The sequence below is a fragment of the Sapajus apella genome, unplaced genomic scaffold (assembly GCF_009761245.1).
Source record: "Sapajus apella isolate SASKATOON/1434 unplaced genomic scaffold, GSC_monkey_1.0 scaffold91, whole genome shotgun sequence".
In the NCBI taxonomy this organism is placed as follows: Eukaryota; Metazoa; Chordata; class Mammalia; order Primates; family Cebidae; genus Sapajus; species Sapajus apella.
In genome coordinates this window covers 4,376,167-4,397,249 of record NW_022437031.1, presented here as the reverse complement: position 1 = coordinate 4,397,249, position 21,083 = coordinate 4,376,167, and the positions used below count along the sequence as shown (strand labels likewise).

General features: G+C 34.6%; 1 long non-coding RNA gene across 1 annotated transcript; it reads right to left on the bottom strand.

Annotated features, from left to right (window-relative positions):
* Window positions 1-3,912: 3,912 nt before the first annotated feature.
* On the bottom strand, window positions 3,913-18,269 carry LOC116534976. Its single transcript, XR_004261982.1, has 3 exons — window positions 18,256-18,269; window positions 9,319-9,322; window positions 3,913-4,187 (listed from the first exon to the last, which is right to left on the bottom strand). It is a non-coding gene; the product is annotated as an uncharacterized LOC116534976 (long non-coding RNA).
* Between the last annotated feature and the right edge of the window lie 2,814 nt (window positions 18,270-21,083).

Genomic DNA, 21,083 nt, shown 5'->3' with positions numbered 1-21,083 from the left:
CTGTACCCAATATATAATCTTTTTTTATTCTTCACTCGCCTCCCAACCTTCACTCCTAAGTCCCCAAAGTCCATTATATCCTTCTTATGGTTTTGCATCATCATGGCATCAAATCAGGAATGGAAACCCAAACACCATATGCTTGTAAATAAGAGCATATGATGTTTGGTTTTCCATTCCTAATTTACTTAGAATAATGGCCTCCAGCTCCATCCAAGTTGCTGCAAAAGACGTTATTTTATTCCTTTTTGTAGTAAGCAGTTTTCCATGGTGTATATATACCACATTTTCTTTATTCAGTTGTTGGTTGATGGACACTTAGGTTGGTTTTATATCTTTGTAATTGAAAATTGTGCTGCTATAAACATGCATGTGCATGTGACCTTGTCACATAATTACTTTTTTTCCTTTGGGTAGATATCCAGTGAGGAGATTGCTGGATTGAATGGTAGTTGTTTTAGTTCTTTAAGAAATCTGCATGCCATTTTCCATAGTGGTTGTACTGATTTACATTCCCACCATCAGTGTAAAGTGCTCCTTTTTCAACACATTTATACTAACATTTTTTTTTTTTACTGTTTAATTACAGTCATTCTTGCAGAAGTAAGTTGGTAACTCATTGTCATATTAATTTGCATTTTCCTGATGATTAGTTATGTTGAGTATTTTTTTCATATGTTTTCTGGCTGTATGTATATAATAGTATATTCTTTTGATAATAGTCTGTTCGTGTCATTTGACCACATTTAAATGAAATTCTTTTTTCATGCTCATTTGTTTGAGTTTCTTGTAGATTCTGGATACTAGCAGTTTTTCAAATGCATAGGTGTAAGTATTTTCTACCATTCTGTGGGCTGTCTTGTTACTCTACTGATTATTTATTTTGCTGTGCGGTAGTTTTTTAGTGTATTTAGGTCCCATTTATTTATTTTTGTTTGTGTTGCATTTGCTTTTGGTGCTTAGTCATGAATTATTTGCCTAAGCCAATGTCTAGAAGAGTTTTTCCAGTATAATATTCTATAATTTTTATGATTGCAGATCTTAGACTTAAGTCTGTGATCTTGAGTTGATTTTTGTATAGGTGAGAGATAGGGATCCAGTTTCATTCTTCTTCATGTGGCTTGCCAATTTTCCCAGCACCATTTATTGAATAGGGTGTCCTTTCCCCACTATATATTTTTGTATGCTTTGACAAGTATCAGTTGGATGTAAGTATTTGGCTTTGTTTCTGGATTCTATATTCTGTTCCATTGGTCTACATGCTACCACAACCAAGAAATGACATAAACAAATAAAATTACAAACCAGTGTCTCTCATGATCATATATGCAAAAATTCTCAAGAAACTACTAGTTAGCTGAATCCAATAACATACCAAAAAGATAATTCATCATGATCAAGTGGATTTCATACTAGAGATGCAGGGATGGTTAACATACGCAAATCAATAAATGTGATACATTACACAAACAGAATTAAAAACAAAAACCATATGATCATCTCAATAGATCCAGAAAAAGCACTTGTTAAAACCCAGCATCCTGTTATGATTAAAATCCTCAACAAAAAGCATAGAAGAAATTTACCTCAAAGCCATCTATGACAATCCCACAGCCAAAGTCATACTTATTGAGGAAAAGTTGAAAGCACTCCCCTCTGAGAAGTATAAAAACACAAGAATGCTCACTTTTACTACTTCTATTCAACATAGTACTGGAAGTCCTGGCCAGAGCAACCAGATAAGATGAAGAATAAAGGGCATCCAAATTAGAAAAGATGAAGTCAAACTGTCACTGTTTACTGAGGATATGATCTTATATATCATTGGTGAACTGCTTTTTGTTTCATTTATCTTCTGTAATTTTTTTTTGTTTCAATTTTGTTTAGTTTTGTTCTTATCTTTTTTTTCCCTACTACTGGGTTTGGGTTTGGTTTGTTTCTGTTCCTATAGTTCTTCAAGGTGTGACATTAGATTATCTATTTGTGCTCTATCGGACTTTTTGATGTAGTCATTTAATGCTATAAATTTTCCTCTTAGCACCACTTTTGCTATATCCCAGAGGTTTTGATAAATTGTGTCACTATTATCGTTCAGCTCTAATAATTTTTTAATTTCCATGTTGAGTTTATTGTTGACCCAGGGACAATTCAAAAGTAGACTATTTAATTTTCAGGTACTGGTATAGTTTTGAGTGTTCCTTTGGAAGTTAATTTCCAGTGTTATTCCACTGTGTTCTGAAAAGATACTTTATATGATATTTTCTTAAACTTATTGAGACTTGTTTTGTGGCCTTGATATCATATGATCTATCACACAGAATGTTTCATGTGCTGATGAAAAAATGTGTATTCTGAAGTTGTTGTGTAGAATGCTCTGTAAATATCTGTCAAGTCCATTTATTCTATCATATAGTTTAAGTCTATTGTTTAATTGTTGAATTTCTGTCTTGATGACCTGTTTAGTGCTATCCCTGCAAAGGACATGAACTCATCTTTTTTATGGCTGCATAGTATTCCATGGTGTATATTTGCCACATTTTCTTTATCCAGTCTATCACTGATGGGCATTTGGGTTGATTCCAAGTCTTTGTTATTGTGAACAGTGCCACAATAAGCATACATGTGCATGTGTCTTTATAATAGAATGATTTATAATCCTTGGGGTGTATACCCAGTAACCAGGTTGCTGGGTCAAATGGTATTTCTAGTTCTAGATCCTTGAGGAATCACCACACTGTCTTCCATAATGGTTGAACTAACTTACACTCCCACCAACAGTGTGACAGCATTCCTATTTATCCGCATCCTCTTCAGCATCTATTGTCTCCTGAATTTTTAATGATCAACATTCTAACTGACATGAGATAGTATCTCAATGTGGTTTTGATTTTCATTTCTCTAATGACCAATGATGATTACCTATTTTTTTCATATGTTTGTACAAGGGAAGTGTTTAGTGTTTTGAGAGAATGAGTAGACCCTCATGTACTCTATATAGGCCCTTCAACCACAGATAATTTGGCTTGATGTTGAGAATAATTAGTTCAATGTGGAGCTGCATAAAAATACATAACTAAAACTCCTTTATCTTGGAGTTAGAAAATGCCATGTCCCATTTTCCTTGCTGTTCATCTTTGTGCAAATCACTTTACTTTCATGAGTAAATTTTTTAATCTGACAAATGGTAGTGTTGGTGGTGAGTAATGACCACTATCACTCTGGTTGTGAGGCTGAGGTGAATAAATAAATATGAAAATATTTTAGAAATTATGGGTAAGGATAAACATTGTGCGGATACTACAAAAATATTTATGAATAAAGTAGTTTTTTGTAAGGCTCTGACACGGTTTCCCACTCCTTCACTCCTTATTGTCAACCTTTTATAAAATTCTGTTGGTTGTAACTCTAAAATATATTCTGCATTTATCTATTTGCTTCTACCTTTAACTCCACCCTGGTACCCTAATCCAAGCCACCATCACCTGCATTGGTCTCTCTTCTTCCAGTTCTTCTTCTTCCTCTCTTCACTGCCAAGCCAAAGAGAGCATTACAATCAAGTCACATCCCATCACTTCCCTGCTTAAAACCTTCCTCTGGTACCACATCGTAATTAAAATGAACATTAAATTTATTTCTTGCCTATAGCTCCATGGCTTCTATCCACATTTCACACTTACCTCCTCTTCACTATTTGCATGCACTATGCACTTACCACGCTGGCCCTTATTGTTTTCTCTAATATACCCTGTTCCTCATCATAGGAATTTAGTATGTGTCCTCTCTTTGCCTGGAATGCACTTTTTCCTTGTTAACACACTTAACTCTTTAGAACTTTAGTTCAGTCTCATTCATGTTAAGAGAGGGTGTCAAATTGAGAACCAGGTAGATTCACCACTTACAATAAAAAAGACCCTAAAGTAAATTTGTTAAAGAAATTAGATGCCAAAGATTCTTGGTGAATTTTGAAGTCTTCATCAGTATATCTATATTAAAACGAGATGGCAGAAACCAAAATAAAATAATTATGGGCTGACAGGACAACTGGATTAAAATAAGCATCAGTTTCATTAAAAAGGACTAACTTGAAGGTAAATATTTTCACTCCAGCTCTTTAGAGGATCTAAAGTGACCTTGATGGACAGTGGAAGAAATCACAACATGGAATTCCTTGAATAAAAATGTATTGACTTAAAAAAAACAAAAGGAATTTAGTTCTTTCATCATTTCTCCCAAGAAACATTTTCCAAACTTTTCATTAGAAAAAGTCTCCTTATTATAGACTCTCCTATCACTGTAAGTTTATATTTTGTAGTTAAGCTTGAGGATTTAGCTACAAGGTATAAACTTACAGTGATAGTAGAGCCAAGAGCTGCATCTGGCTCTAAGCTTTATGAGTTGACATTATATATATGAAAATGCAGTATCCAAAATAAAAAAAGTCATGGATGGGCTCAACAGGAGAATGGACAGATCAGAAGAAAGAATAAATGAACTGGAAGATAGACTAGATTATATTACCTGATCTAAACTACAGAAAGAAAATAGACTTAAACAGATGAATAGAATCTTAGAGGCCTGTGGAAGTGTAACAAAAGATTTTTGTCATCAGAGTCCTAAAGAGAGAGTAGAAGGATGAGAGTCAAAAAGTATTTGAAGAAATAATGGCTGCAAAATCCTCAAATTTAGGATAAAATATAAACATATGTCTTTTTAAGGAGCTGAGTGAACTGAAACAAAATGAACGCTAAGAAATTTATGGCAAGACACATCATAGTCAAACTTTTGAAAACTAAAGACAAAAAAGAAAAGAATATTTTGAGGGAGAAATCACACTTCATCAATTTAAATGAGAGAATTTATCATCTAAAATTGTGGAGGCTAGAAAGAAGAGGCACAACATTTTTCAAGTTCTGGAAAAAAAAAAAAAGGAACTCTCAATCAGGAATTTTGCATATACTAAAATATCCTTCAGAAATAAAAGGTAGAATAAGATATTCAGAGGAAAAGAAACTAAAATAATTTGTTGCCAGCAAACTTTATTTAAAATGTTGGCTCAGTAGATCATAATGGACGGGACGCAGGTCTAAATTGCAGCTCCAGATAGAGCAACACTGTGGAGGCTTGCATTGTGAATTTTACCTTCAGATCGACTGCAAGAACGAACCAGCAATCCTGAAAGGACCCACAGACCCTCTGAAGGAAGTGGACTGCTCCTGCAGAACCTGGGAGACACCCCAAATACTCTGCTCCAACTACAGAAGTGGGAGAGGGAAGCCCTTCTTTCCCTAACACATACCCCCACTGAAGAAGCTGAAGGCCTGTTTGCAGGAAACGTTCCCAACTTTACCGGGGTCTAAGTCAGGTTAGAGAGCCAAGCTGAGTGAAATGAAGGGGTGGAGGAGGCAGCAGGGAGGCCCAGGAAGTTTGGTAAATCCCCAAGTAGCCCATTCCTGCTAGGCACCACAGGGATCCATCAGGAGGGAGGCCAGAGGAGCAGGGGGTAAAACCCTACCAGGGAGAAGGACGTCCCTAGCTGAACTTTGTAACAATTTGAGCTTGGCAAGAAGCCCCCTGGCCAGAACTTGGAGGAGAATGTGAATCCATCTTGCATATTTTACAGGTGGAGGAAGAACCAAAGCCCTTCTGTTTCACAGCTGGGAGGCAGAAAGCATCAGGCAAGTTTTCAAGCTTGCCCTCCATCTGGGAACAGACTAGGGGCTGTTGCTGTTGGCAAGGTGGGAGTGAGACCAGCCCTTCAATTTGCATTGGGGCTGAGTGAGGCCTGTGACTGCTGGCTTTTCCCCGCTTCCCTGACAACCTGAATGACTCAGCAGAGGCAGCCATAATCTTCCCAGGTACACAACTCCAGTGACCTGGAAATCTCACCCCATCCCCCACAGCAGCTTCAGCAAGATCCGCTCAAGGAGAGTCTGAGCTCAGACACACCTAGCCCCACCCCTACTTGATGGTCCTTCTAAAGCTAACAACTCTCACAGATTCCATTGCACACTCCACCACCTACACTGGAACAGGCACTGGTATCTATTGCTGAGGGACCCACAGATGGCTCACATTACAGGACTCTGTGCAAAACCACCAAACACCAGCCAGGGGCTGGGTAGAATTCCTGGGTGGCTAGACCCAAAAGAGAGACAACAATCACTGCAGTCAGCTCACAGGAAGGCACAAACACAAGAAAAACAGGGTGAGTACTACATCAAGGTAATACCCCGTGGGACAAAAATATCTGAACAACAGCCTTCAGCCTTAGACCTTACCTCTGACAAAGCTGACCCAAATGGGAAAGAACCAGAAAACCAACCCAGGTAATATGAAAAAACAAGGCTCCTCAACATTCCCCAAAAATCACACTAGTTTACCAGCAATGGATTCAAACCAAGAAGAAATCCCCTACTTACCTGAAAAAGAATTTTGGAGGTTAGTTATTAAGCTAGTAAAGAAGGGACCAGAGAAAGGCAAAGCCCAATGCAAGGAAATTAAAAAAAAAAATTGATACCAGAAGTGAAGGGAGGAATATTCAACAAAATAGACAGCTTAAAAGAAAAAACAATAAAATCTTCAGGAAACATTGAACACACTTTTAGAAATGCAAAATGCTCTGAAAGTCTCAGCAATAGAATTGAACAGATAGAAGAAAGAAATTCAGAGCTCGAAGACAAGGTCTTCAAATTAACCCCATCCAACAAACACAAAGAAAAAAGAATAAGAAAATATGAACAAGGCCTCCAAGAAATTTGGGATTATAATAAATGACCAAACCTAAGAATAATCGGATTTCCTGAGGAAGAAGACAAACCTAAAAGCTTGGGAAACATATTTTGGGAAATAAGAAAATCCTTCCTGGCCTTGCTAGAGACCTAGGCATGCAAATAGAAGAAGCACAAAGAAAGTCTGGGAAAGTCATTCCAAAAATATCTTCACCTAGGTACATTATTCTCAGGTTATCCAAAGTTAAGACAAAGGAAAGAATCTTAAGAGCTGTGAGACAGAAGCACCAGCTAACTTATAAATGAAAATCTATCAGATTAACTGCAGAATTCTCAGCAGACACCCCATAAGCTAGAAGGGATTGGGGGCCTATCTTCAACCTCCCTAAACAAAACAATCTTCAGCCAAGAATTTGGTATCTGGCAAAATTAAGCATCATATATGAAAGAACAATACAGTTGTTTTCAGACAAATGTTGAGAGAATTCACCATTACCAAGCCACCACTACAAGAACTCCTAAAAGGACCGCTAAATCTTGAAACAAATCCTGAAAACATAGCAAAACAGAATCATTTTAAAGCATAAAGCACACAGGACCTATAAAACAAAATACAAGTTCAAAAGCAAAAACAAAAAACAAAGTATGCAGGCAACAAATAGCATGATGAATGTCATGGTACCTCACATTTCAATACTAACATTGAATGTAAATGGCCCAAATGCTTCACTTAAAAGATACAGAACTTCAGAGTGGATAAGAACTCACCAACCAACTATTTGCTGTCTTCAGGAGACTCACCTAACACATAAGGACTCACATAGACTTAAAGTAAAGGGGCGGAAAAAGATAGGTCATGCAAACGGACACCAAAATTGAGCAGGAGTAGCAATTCTTACATCAGACAAAACAATTTTAAAGCAACAATGGTTAAAAGAAACAAATAGGGATGAAGTTGGAAACCATCATTCTCAGCAAACTGACAGAAGAACAGAAAACCAAACACTGCATGTTCTCACTCATAAGTGGGTATTAAGCAATGAGAACACATGGACACAAGGAGAGGAACAACATGGGGGGCCTGTTGGGGTGTGGGAGGCTAGGGGAGAGATAGCAGGGAGTGGAGACATTGGGAAGGGATAACATTAGGAGAAATACCTAATGTAGGTGAAGAGGGGATGGAGGCAGCAAACCACCATGGCATATGTATACCTATGTAACAATCCTTCAAGATCTGGACATGTACCCCTGAACTTAAAGTAAAATCAAAAAAAGGAGGCATGTATAACCCACCCCTTGTTTATCATATAATCAAGAAATAACCTTTAAAATTGGGCAACCAGCAACCTTTGGGGCTGCTCTGTTTATGGAGCACCCATTCTTTATTTTATTTTATTTTTTTTGAGAAGGAGTCTCACTCTGTCACCCAGGCTAGAGTGCAATGACACGTCTTGACCCACTGCAACCTCTGCCTCCAAGATTCAAGTCATTCTCCTGCCTCAGCCTCTAGAATAGCTGGGATTACAGGCACCTGCCACCACACCCAGCTAATTTTTGTAATTTTAGTAGAGACAGAGTTTCTCCATGTTGGTCAGGCTAGTCTCAAACTCCTGACCTCGTGATCTGCTTGCGTCAGGCTCCCAAAGTGCTGGAATTACAGACATAAGCCACTGCACCCGGCTGGAGTACTCATTCTTTATTCCTTTACTTTCCCAATAAATTTGCTTTCACTTAAAAAAATTAAATGAATAAATAAATAAATATTGCCTTCACATTTCAAGCTATCTGATATATCAGTATCCCAAATAAACGAAATTGATTTCAGTTAAAAAAAAAATAAACTTGACAGATGACTAACACTCCCAGGTAAATGGTAAACAATGTGGCTTTCATTTTTTCTACTTCTTGTCCAACATTGCCTTACTGAGACAGATTACTGTCTTTAGGCTAACTCTTCACAACCTTGCTGCACATTAGAGCCACCTGAGGGAGTTTATTTATTAATTTATTTTGAGATAGGGTCTTGCTCTGTTGCTCAGGCTGGAGTGCAGTGGCACAAAGAAGGGTCATTGTAGCCTCAACTTCCTGGGCTCAAGGGATCCTCCCACCTCAGCCTCCCATATAGCTGGATCCGCAGTTGTGGGCCATCATGCCTAGCTAATTATTTTTTTTTAGAGATGGGGTCTTTCTATGTTGTCCAGGCTGGTCTCAAACTTCTGGGCTCAAGCAGTCCTCCTGTCTTGTCCTCCCTGAGTGTGGGATTACAGGCATGAACCACTGTGCCCAGCCTCACCAAAGGAACATTTTAAAAAAGCACAGTGTTCCTGCTCACCTCAGACAATCAAAGAGCCAGAGAGTAGGGCCAGAGAAAAGGAGTCCTTAAATGTTTTTACTTTTATTTTTTAATTTTCAAAGCCACATTTTAAAATGGACATATAAAAGTTTGCATTTAAACACATAAAGTATTAAATTTCTAGCATGTTGTAAATGCTGACTTAAAAAGATAAAACTCACATCTTTTTTTGAAATGTGTATAATAGGTCCTAAATACCACAGTTAACATACTTTTTATCATTAGGAAATTTCCCACCTTTCTATTCTACAACTTCCATAGAATTTTATTATACTAATGTAATATGTTTTCATGCTTGGATGTCTTTTATTTATTAACCTATCATAACCCTTCTGGAGCAAGAATATCTATATAAATTTGGATTTAGCTTTTAAGATTCCCTGTGTCTGTAGGCTTTAAGTACTTAAAATTTCTGGATAGTGTGATCATTGTAATTATTATGGAATGTGCTTGTTAAAAGCAACATTAATGTATTATAATTTTGTAGGAGGTATAAAAAACAAATTTCTATCGATCAATGAAAGAAGAAACTAAATAAGGGGTATTTATATGATAGAATGCTTAGCAATAAAAAGGAACTACTTATATATACATCAGCATGAATAAATTCAAAAATATTGTGCTGAAAGAAGCCAGACAAAAGAGTATATACTGTAGGATTCCATTTATATTAAAATATTAGAAAATGCAAACCAGTCATTAGTGGCAAAAGCAGACTGTTAGTTCCCTGGGACTGGTGAGGATGTAGTGACAGACTGTAAAACATTGTGAGAAAACTCTTAGGGATGATGAAGATGTTCTGTAACTTAAGTTGAGTGTGGTGGTGGGTTTAGAGTGTAATCATTTATCAAAATTTATTGAACTGTAGAGTTTGAATGAATACAGCCTATTATATATAAATTACACTTCAATAAAGTTGTACATTTTAGGTTTTTATAAATATTAAACAGAAAGTGAAATTGTAGTGGAAATATGCAGAAGAATAAATCTTAACTCAAAGCAGTGAAAAAAAAGAGGAAACGGTATATACATATATATATAATATATATATTTTATATATATATACACATATATATAATATATATATTTTGTATATATATAATATATATATATATATAATATATATATAATATATATATATAATATATACATATATATGATGGAATCCTACTCTGCCTTAAAAAGGAATGGATTAACAACATTTGCAATGATCTAGATTAGATTAGAGATTATTATTCTAAGGGAAGCAACTCAGGAATGGGAAACCAAACATCATATGTTTTCACTGATATGTGAGAGCTAAGCTATGAGGATACAAAGACATCAAAATGATACAATGGACGTTGGGGATTTGGGAGATGCAAGGGAAGTGGCCAAGGGATAAAAGACAACAAATATGGTGCAGTGTATACTGCTCAGGTGATAGGTGCACCAGGTTCTCACAAATCTCCACTAAAGAACTTACTCATTTAAAGAGATAACATTCGTGCTCCAATAACTTATGGGAAAAAAATAAATGAAATAAAATACTGGCTACAGAATGATCACTAAACAGAGAAGAAAGAATAAAAGAAGGAGCGTTGTAACATCAGGCAGAAGGAATAAATAACAGAAAGTGCAAAAATATGTGTAAATACAATGGACTTTTCTTCTCCTTTTGAGATATCTAAATCATATTTGACAGGTGAAGCAAAAATTGTTATGCTCTCTAATGTGGTTCTCAATATATGTAGAGTAAATATTTTTGAAAGTTATATTTAAAATCAGAGAGGGTAAAGGCATGTAAAAGGAGATAAGGTTTCTATGTTTTAGTTAAACTGGTAAAATGTTGATGTTAACAAACTATGTCAGATAATTTATATATAATGCAATATTTAGAGTAACAAGGTTATATGAAAAAGCTATGCAAATAAATATACTCAAAAACTTCAGATTAATAAAATGGAATTTTAAGAATGTTAAAAATTTCACAGGAAGACAGTAAAAGGAAACAGAGAAACAACAACAATAAAAACACAGAGAATACAAGCAGAAAACTGAAACTAAAGTGACAGACTTAAGCGAGAAAATATTATAAATTATATATAATGTAAGGGAGCTACATACAGCAATTAAATACAAAGATTAGTAAAGAGATTAAAGGCAAATATCCAACTATATGCTAGATACAAGAAACTCACTTCAAACATAATGACATAGCTGGTTGAATGTAAAAGTATGTAAAAATGTAAACTAGGAAAAAAACAATAAAAATCGGGGTGGCTACACTAATATCAGATAAAGCAAATTTTAAAGCTAACAAATATTTTAGTAAAAAAGGAAGGAAATTACTTAATGGTGAAAGTATCAATGCACCAAGAATATTTAGCAATTTTGAACAATAAGCACCACAAAAAATAGAGTTGAAATGTACATGAAGCAAAAATTAATAAAATTGAAAGGAGATATAGAAAAAATTGCAACTGTACTTAAAGACTTTAATACCCTCTCTCAGCAGTGGATAAAACTCCTAGAGAGAAAACTAATAAAACTAATATAAGCTAATGTATAAAACTAATATATGGGTATAGAAAAATTAAACAACATTATGATCTTAGATAATCTATTTAGAATAGATTCTGTATATAGAATAGATTCTAATATATAAAATATATAAGCTAATATATAATATAAGCTAATATATAAAACTAATGTATGGGTATAGGAAAACTAAACAACACTATGATCTTACAGAATCTATTCTACATTTAAACATCATTCCACCACAGTACAAAATAATACATATTGTTTTCAAGTGCATATAAAACATTCATTATCACACACCAAATCTTGGACCATAAAACAACCACAACAAATATAAGAGTTGAGATAATACAAGCTATGTTTTCTGAGCATACATAATCAAGCTAGAAACAATAAGAGAAAGATAAAAAGGAAAACTACAGATAAAAATCCTTTATGAATATAAGCATAAAACATTTTCAAAATAATATAAACAAATAAAATTCAGCAATATATAAAAAGAATTTATACCACAACCAATGTGGTTTTTATTCTGGTTATGCCAGGTTGGTTCAATATTTTAAAAATAATTAATACAATAAACCACATTCACAGGCTAAATAAGAAAAATATTACAATTAAACCATTTGATGCAGAAAGAGCATTTGACAAAATCCTGCACCCAATCATAATAAAAAATCTTATAAAACTAGGAATTTAGGAGAACTTATTCAACCTGATAAAGAACATCTACAAAAAACCTACAGCTAACATTACCTTTACTGGTGAAAAACTGAGTGCCTTCCTCTAAGATGGAGAAAAAGGTAAGAATTCTGCTCTCAGAATTGCTATTGAACATTTAACTAAAATTTTTAGTTAACACAATAAGAAAGTATTTTTTAAAAAATGGATCTGAAAGAAAAAAGGAAAATCATGACTACTTACGGATGACATGACTGCCTACATAGAAAACCCCCAAAAATCTAAGAAATGTTGTAGAAACAAATAATGAGTTTGGCAAAGTCAGAGGTGCAGGATCAACATGTGAAAAGCAAATGCATTTTCTTATACAGCCTTGTCCAGTACTAGTAATGAATCTGTAGACAACAAAATGCAAAATATGACACTATAGCCACTCAAAAATAAAATACTTGGGTGTAAATCTAACAAAACATATATAGGCTTTGTTTGTTGAAAACTATAAAATATTTATGAAAGAAGTAAAGGAACATCTGAATAAATGTAAAGAAATACTGTGTTTGTGGGCTGGAAGATTCAACAATGTAAAGATGTTATTGTTCTGCAAATAAACCTATCTGACACTACATATATATCTCACCAAATATAAACATATATATTTATATATACAATACAGTTTTTATATCAATAAACACAATTATTCTAAAATTACATTGGAATGCAAAGAAATTAGAATAGTCAATACAATTTTCAAACAGAAGAATAAAGTGGGATGAATCAATTTATCAGAAATTAAATTACAATAACTACAGCAGTAAAGACTGTTTGGTATAGATGCAGGAAGATACATACACTGTGGATAAATTCATCAGAATAGAGACTCAGAAGTAGACATACACACATATACTCAACTGATTTTAAGCAAAGGTGCAAAATCAATTCAATGAAGAAAAAATAGCCTTTTCAAAAAATCGTGCTGGGGCAACTGGGCATTAACAGGAAAAACAAAAACAAAACCTTTTATCTAAATTGTCCAACTTACATAAAAATTAACTCTAAATTGATTATGGACTTAAATGTAAAAAGTAACTTATAAAACTTGTAAAATAAAATATATGGAGAAATCTCTTTGGGATCTAGGGTTAATCAAATAGTTATTAGATTGACAATAAAAGTATAATCTGTAAAAGGAAAAAGTAATATTGGACTTCATCAAAATTCAAAACTTTTGCTCTAAAAAGGACCTTTTAGTAGTAATTAAGGTAACAATACAGATTGTAATACAGTATTTGCAAAATGCACATCACACAAAAGACTCATATCTTGAATATGTAACTTTCAAATTTCAGCAGTTAAAAAGAAAAGAAACACCCAAACAATCTAATTATTAAATTAAAAGATTCATGAAAGGACAGTTCACTGAAGAATGTATATAGATGGCAAGTAAACACATAAAGATATGTTTAATAATGTTAATCTTAGGAAAATGCAAATAAGACCACAATGGGATATTATGACACACCTATTAGAACAGCTAAGATAAAAAATAGTGATGATATCAAATGTTGACAAGGATGCAGACCAACTGGACTACTCCTTTGTTGATGTTGGGAAGGTAAAATGATGCAGCCACTTTTAAAAATAGTTTGGCATTTTCTTATAAAACTGAACATATAATTATCATGTAACTCAACAAAAACAAACAACCACAACAAAAAGTAGGCAAAGAATGTGAACAGACACTTCCCAAAAGAAGACATTTATGTGGCCAACAAACATATGAAAAAAAAGGTCATCATCACTGGTCATTAAAGAATTGCAAATAAAAACCACAATGAGATACAATCTCACACCAGTTAGAAAGGCAATCATTCAAAAGTCAGGAAACAACAGATGCTGGAGAGAACGTAGAGAAATAGGAATACTTTTACATTGTTGGTGGGAGTGTAAATTAGTTCAACCGTTGTGGAAGACACTGTTTGGGATTCCTCAAGGATCTAGAATCAGAATAACCATTTGACCCAGCAATCCCATTACTGAATATATATCCAAAGGATTATAAATCTACTTACAAAGACACATGCACACATGTTTATTGCAGCCCTATTCACAATAGCAAAGACTCAGAACCAACCCAAGTGCCCATCAATGATAGACTGGATAAAGAAAATTTGGCACATATACCCCATGAAATACCATGCAGACATAAAAAAGGATGAGTTCATGTCCTTTGCAGGGCCATGGATGAAGCTAGAAACCATCATTCTCAGCAAGCTAACACAGGAACAGAAAATCAAACACTGCATGTTCTCAGTCATAAGTGGGAGTTGAACAATGAAAACACATAGGCACAGGGAGGGGAATATCACACAATTGGGCCTGTTGGGGGTGGGGGGCCTGGGATAGCATTAGGAGAAATACCTAATGTCGATGATGCCTTCATGGGTGCAGTAAACTACCATGGCACATGTATACCTATGTAACAAACATGCACGTTCTGCGCATGTGACCATTATTCTAAGTGAAGTAACTCAGGAATGAAAAATCAAGCATTATATGTTTTCACTTATAAGTGGGAGCTAAGCTATGAGGATGCAAAGATATATGAATGATATAACAGACTCTGGGGACTCAGGGGGAGGGATAAGAGAGGTATGAAAATAAAAGACTATACATTGGGTACAGTATACAATACTCAGGTGATGGGTGCACCAAAATTTTAGAAATCCCCACTAAATAATTTATTTATATAATCAAACATCATCTGAAAAAAAAATTATTATTATTATAAAGGGATACAATCCGCAGACCTCAGACATGGGGGAAATGCTACAGAATAGACAGACAGACACAAAAACAAAAGACAAAACAAAACACCCATTTCTTCAACAAATACATATTAAGGAATAAAAAAATAAATACCTTTGTGTCAAAAAAGACTTAAGAGACGTATTAGCTAATAGTAGGTATAGATCTTACTAGATTTGGATCATGGAAATCTTTAAAAATAATTAAGAGATAACTAGGCAGATTTGAACACTCACTAGATATTAAGTAATATTAAGGAATTATTGTTCCTTTGAGGTGTGATAATTGTAATTATACCTTTAAAAAGACTCTATACTTTCTGGAAACACCAAGAAATGTGTAAATGATATAAAATAACTGCATTAGAACAGTCTTCAGGAGAGGCAATGGATATGGGTAGGGTATGGAGGAAACAAGACCGGCTGCTGAGGTGTGGTAACTTGAAACTGGTGATGAGTATGAGGATTTATCCTATTGTTCATTGCACTTCTGTATGTCCTTAACATATGGTATAATAAAAAGATTTTTTTAAAACAATTACACTTAATAGGTATTTATCCCAGAGAAATGAAAATTTATATCCATGCAAAAATGTGTATACTGTTTTTATAGCAGCTTAAATATTTTAAAACTGTAAATAATTAAAATATTCTATAATTAATGATTGGTTCAACAAACTGCCCTGATCTGTAATATGGAGTACTAGTCAGAAATACAAAAGGAATCATCTATTTTGATACACGCAAAAACTTGGTTGGATCTCCATCACTGTTCTCTTGAAATGGCAAACTTATAGAGATAAAAACATTAGTGGTGACCAGGGGTTAAGGATGGTTAGGTAGGTGATAATTATAAAAGGGTATCATATATGTGAGATATTTGTGGTCATGGGAATGTTTTGTATCTTGATATCAGTGGTGGTTACAGGAATATACATATGTGATAAATTGATATAGAATTCTACACATATATTGTACCAATATCTATTTTCTCTGTCTGATATCATACACTAGTTACATGAAACATAACCACTGGGGGAATGGTACAAAAGTTCTCTCTGTATTTCTTTAAAACTTCCTGTGAATCTATAATTATCTCAATAAAAATAGTTCAAAAAATGACAGTCCCTGCTTTAAAAGAAGGGAAAAGTACATGTAATTTTCTGAGACAGGGGAGAAAGCATAAATGAGAGAGGAGAAAATTCTTGTTGTTGAAGAGATGATTTTTTTTTTTTTGAATGGTTAACACTTTTGAGTTGTAGAAATGGGAGTCCTGGGATTCTTAGCCTCAACAAAGTCTTCTATGCTCCTTGAATGGTGTTGAAACCACAGAAGCACTGTACCTGAATGGAGCATGTGAGCTGAAATGATAGACACTTCAACTGTAACTACTGTTGACCACCTACCTGATGGTTTTCCTTATATTTTGGCATGTCATAAAGCTTACCGGAACATTTGCACCTATTGTTTCTTGACTTTTGAATGATCATCATTCTAACTGGTATGAGATGATATCTCAATGTGGTTTTGATTTGCATTTCTCTAATCACCGGTGATATTGAGCTTTTTTTCATGTGTTTGCTGGCCACATAAATGTCTTCTTTTGAGAAGTGTCTGTTCATATTCTTTGCCCACTTTTTGATGGGGTTGTTTGTTTTATTTTAATTGTAAATTTGTTTACGTTCCTTGTAGATTTGGGATATTAGCCCTTTGTCAGATGGATAGATTGCAGAAATTTTCTCCCATTCTGTAGGATGCCTGTTCACTCTGATGATAGTTTCTTTTGCTGTGCAGAAGCTCTTTAGTTTAATTAGATCTCATTTGTCAATTTTGGCTTTTGTTGCCATTGCTTTTGGTGTTTTAGTCATGGAGCCTTTGCCCATGTCTATGTCCTGAATGGTAAGGGTCACACAGTGGAAGCGTGCTGGGCTCATATGTCTTTTCATAATTTTGAATTAAAATCAGTTTTATCTAAGTATAGCTACTCCCCCTCTCCTTTGGTCTGCACTTATATGGAATTTTTTTTTCCCATTGTTTTCACATTCAGGCTGAGTGTCCTTAGAGGTAACGTGAGTCTTATAGACAGAATATAGTTAGATCTTTTACAAAATCTATTTATTCACTCTATAACTTTGGAGAGGAGAATTTAATCTATTTTTATTAAAGGTAATTATTGGTAGGTAATGACTTTCTATTGACATTTTGTTATTTATTTTCCGGATATTTTATATCACTTTTGTTGTTTACTTTCTCTCTTGCTGTCTTTCTTTGTGATTAGACAGTTTTCTTTAGTGATATACTCTGATTTCTTGATTTAGATATTTTGTGTCTCTACTATAGGCTTTTTGGTTTTGGCTATCGTAAAGCTGACATAAAATGTTTTATAACAGGCTATTTTAAGTTGATAACAACTTAACCTTGATTGCATATAAAAACTCTACACTTTTACTCCCTCCCCAACATTTCATGTTTTTGATGTCATTGTTTACATATTTTTATATTATATTATCTCTTAAGACATTTTTGAAGTATTTTTAATTATTTGTAATTGGTATCTCCTTTTGAAAAATTTCTCTCTTTATCACTATATATTGACCTTCTTTGATTCTTGTGAAATATTTTGACTGAGTCTGTCTTGTCTATATAAGTATGGCTACTTCTCTTGTGATTAAAAGTTGCATAAAAAATATTTTTCTAACCCTTCACCTTCAGTCTATGTGCATCCTGTCATATAGTTAGGTCTCCTATTTCTAAAACTTTATTCGGGCCTCTCTGTGTCTTTTGATTCAAAGCTTTAATTCCCTGACATTGAAAGTAATTACTGATAGATGAGGATTTATACCTGCAATTTTGTTTATTGTTTTCTTTCTGTTGGGTGGTATCTTTCTCTATTCCTGTCTTTGTCTTTTTTTTGTTGTTATTTGTTGTTTTTCAGTGTTATGCTTCGATATTTTTCTTTATTTTTTTGTGCATCTACTAGAAGCTTTTTAATTGTAGTTGTCATGAGACTGAACAAAATTTTTTGTAGTTATAACCATCTATTTTGAGCTGATAACAATTAACTTTAATGAAATAAAAAAAACTCTACACTTTTATGTTTCTCCATTCCACACTTTATGCTATTAATGTCACAATTAGCATCTTTTCATGTTTCATAACCATTAACAAATTATTGTAGCTATAATAATTTTTCATAGTTTTGTTTTTCAACCTTTATACAAAAGATGTAAGTTATTTACATACCACCATTATAACAGTAGGGTATTCTGAAGTTGACTATGTACTTAGTTTTATTAGTGAGTTTTCTACTTACATATGCTTTTATATTATTAAGAATCATTATTTTCTTTCAATTTGGAGAACTAGCTGTCAAATTTTTTTCCATGGCATGTCGAATGGTGATACATTTGCACAGCTTTTTGGGGGTGAAATTCTTATCTATTCTTTATTTTTGAAGGGCAGACGATGCGTATAGTATTCATTTTTGACAGTTTGTTTTTCTTCAGCACTTTGAATATATTATCTCACCTTCTGTTGATCTGTAAGATTTTTGCTTAGAAAGCTCCTGATGGTCTTATGGAATTTCCCTTGTATGCATGAGTTGGTATTTTCTTGCTTCTTTCAAAATTCTTTGTCTTTGATTTTGAGAGATTGATTATAATGTGTTTCAGTGAGGATCTCTGTATTTAATTTATTTGGGGCTCTTACGGATTCATGAATCTAGATGTTCATTTTTCTTTCATATTTGGGACATTTCTGTCACTATTTCTTTAAGCTTTTTACTCTTTTATCTTTTTCTGTTCTTCTAGGATACCCATCATGTATACATTCATTAGATTGATGGTGGCCCATAAATGTCATATGCTTCCTTCATTTAAACACTTTTTTTCTTTTTATTCTTCTGTCTAATTTCAGATGATCTGCTTTTTTAATTTGCTAATTCTTCTGCATTTTCAAGCTATTAATACTCTTTATTTTTTTTATTTTTTTTTTTAGTTTTGTGATTGTATTCTTCAGATCTAGAATTTGTGTTTGGGTCTTTTTTATGGCTTCTCCTCCTTTATTATTTTTCTAATTTTGCTCACATATTGTGCCCTTCATTTTATTTAGTTGTCTATCTCTGTTTTCTTGCATCTCACTGAACTTTTCATGATGATCATTTTGAATTCTTTTTAAGGAAATTAGGTCTCCATCTCCTTGATTGGTTACTGGAGCTTTATGCTTCTTTTGATGATGTTCTATTTGCCTTATTTTTCATGATCCATGTAGCCTTGCACTGCTGACTGCATTTGAAGAGGAAAACACTTTTTCTAGTCTTTACATAGAGATGTTGGGAAAAAAAAAAAAAGAGTCTGTTGGGCCCCTGGGCTGATAGGATTGCCTCATAAGCAAATAGGGTTGGAGCCAGGTTACACAGCTGCTTCTGGGTCTTCAATGTGGATCATGGTTGGTAGGAGTGTTACCAGGGGTTTGGGCAAGTATGGATCTTGTCTGTTCCCTGGGAAGACTGGATTGCCTCTAGGACCTGGGACAGATGGGCTGGATCTAGAACATAGTTCTGTCTGAGGGTCAACCATGGGGTCTGCAGACAGTTATCAGTTGTGCAAATAGATATGGTTCCTATTAGGTCCCTGAGAAGGCACCTTATAAGTCACTGGGTAGGTTTCTGGGTGGGCAGAACTGCCCTTGGACCACGGCTGAAATATTCTAAAGCTGATTTATAGGGATTCATCAGGATCTACAGTTAGACAGATGTCAGCAAGGCTGCCACTGGGGGTATGGGAAAGCATACCTTCCAATAGGTCCCTAGACAGGCAGAAGTGCTTCATAACACACCTCAGAGGGGTTAGAATGGGTAACAGGGCTGTTTCAGGATCTGTTTGGGGGCCCAGGTCAAGAGATCTGCCTCCCTGGGCACAGATAGACATGTCTCCTCGTAGGTGCCTGGGTGGAAAGAGCCATTCCTGGATCACGACTGAGAGGAGCTAGAGCTGAGTTATGTGGTCATTTAAAAATCTGTAGGCTAGGTTTGTTGTCCTGCCTCTGGGGATACGGAGAGTGAGTGGGTCCCTGTGCAGGCAGAGCTTCTCTCAGATCATAGCTAAGAGGATTTACAACCATATCATGACCTACTTTAGAGTTCATAGCTGAAACTACGGTCAATGGGCCTTTACCCAAGGCATAGGTGGGCGTGACTCCTCCCAGGTCTCTTGAAGGATCATAAAGGTGGCAGGACCAAGGCCAAATGTGTCTGTAGCCAAGTTAAGAAGGTGAGGCTAATTCCAGATCTGTAGACAAGACTATGGTCAATGAGCCTGCCATGTGAGTGTGGACATGCCCCTTCAAAATGGCTTTCTTCAGTCTTGAACTCAACCAGGGTTTCACAACATCCTACCTATATCCAAAGTTCCCAGGAAGGCACTTTTGTCTGTGAACGGCTGCCAATTTATTGTTAATGTCAGGGGATATGAGAAGGCAATCTCCTGTTCTGCCGTCTTACTGATGTCACCTACGTTATTGAAAATTTCAAATGATATTAAAAAACAAAAATGATAGCACACACATATGTAGTGCCCATTTGTGAGTTAGATATTTTCTAAGGACTTTATAAAGATTTTATTTAAAATAGACATCTATAGGATAAATATTGCAAAAGCTCTTAAGCTCCTTTACCAACCTTTCCCCATACCAATTACATTCTTCTCCTCAGAAATAAGCACTATATTACAATTGGCTTGTATTCTTCTAGGCTTTTTTTCTGTACATTAAAACTACATTTTTACATTTTACATGTATACATTTACATTTGTCAATATATACATTTTATATAAATAGACACATACTGTTCTACAGTACTTTTTTTTCCTTATCTTGGAAATTGTTCTTTCAGTTCTTATTGAGCTTCTTCAGTTTCTTAGAGGCCAGTATCATATTCCATTATTTGGCTGTACCATAACACATTTAAGAAATCCTCAGTTTATGGATATTAAAGTT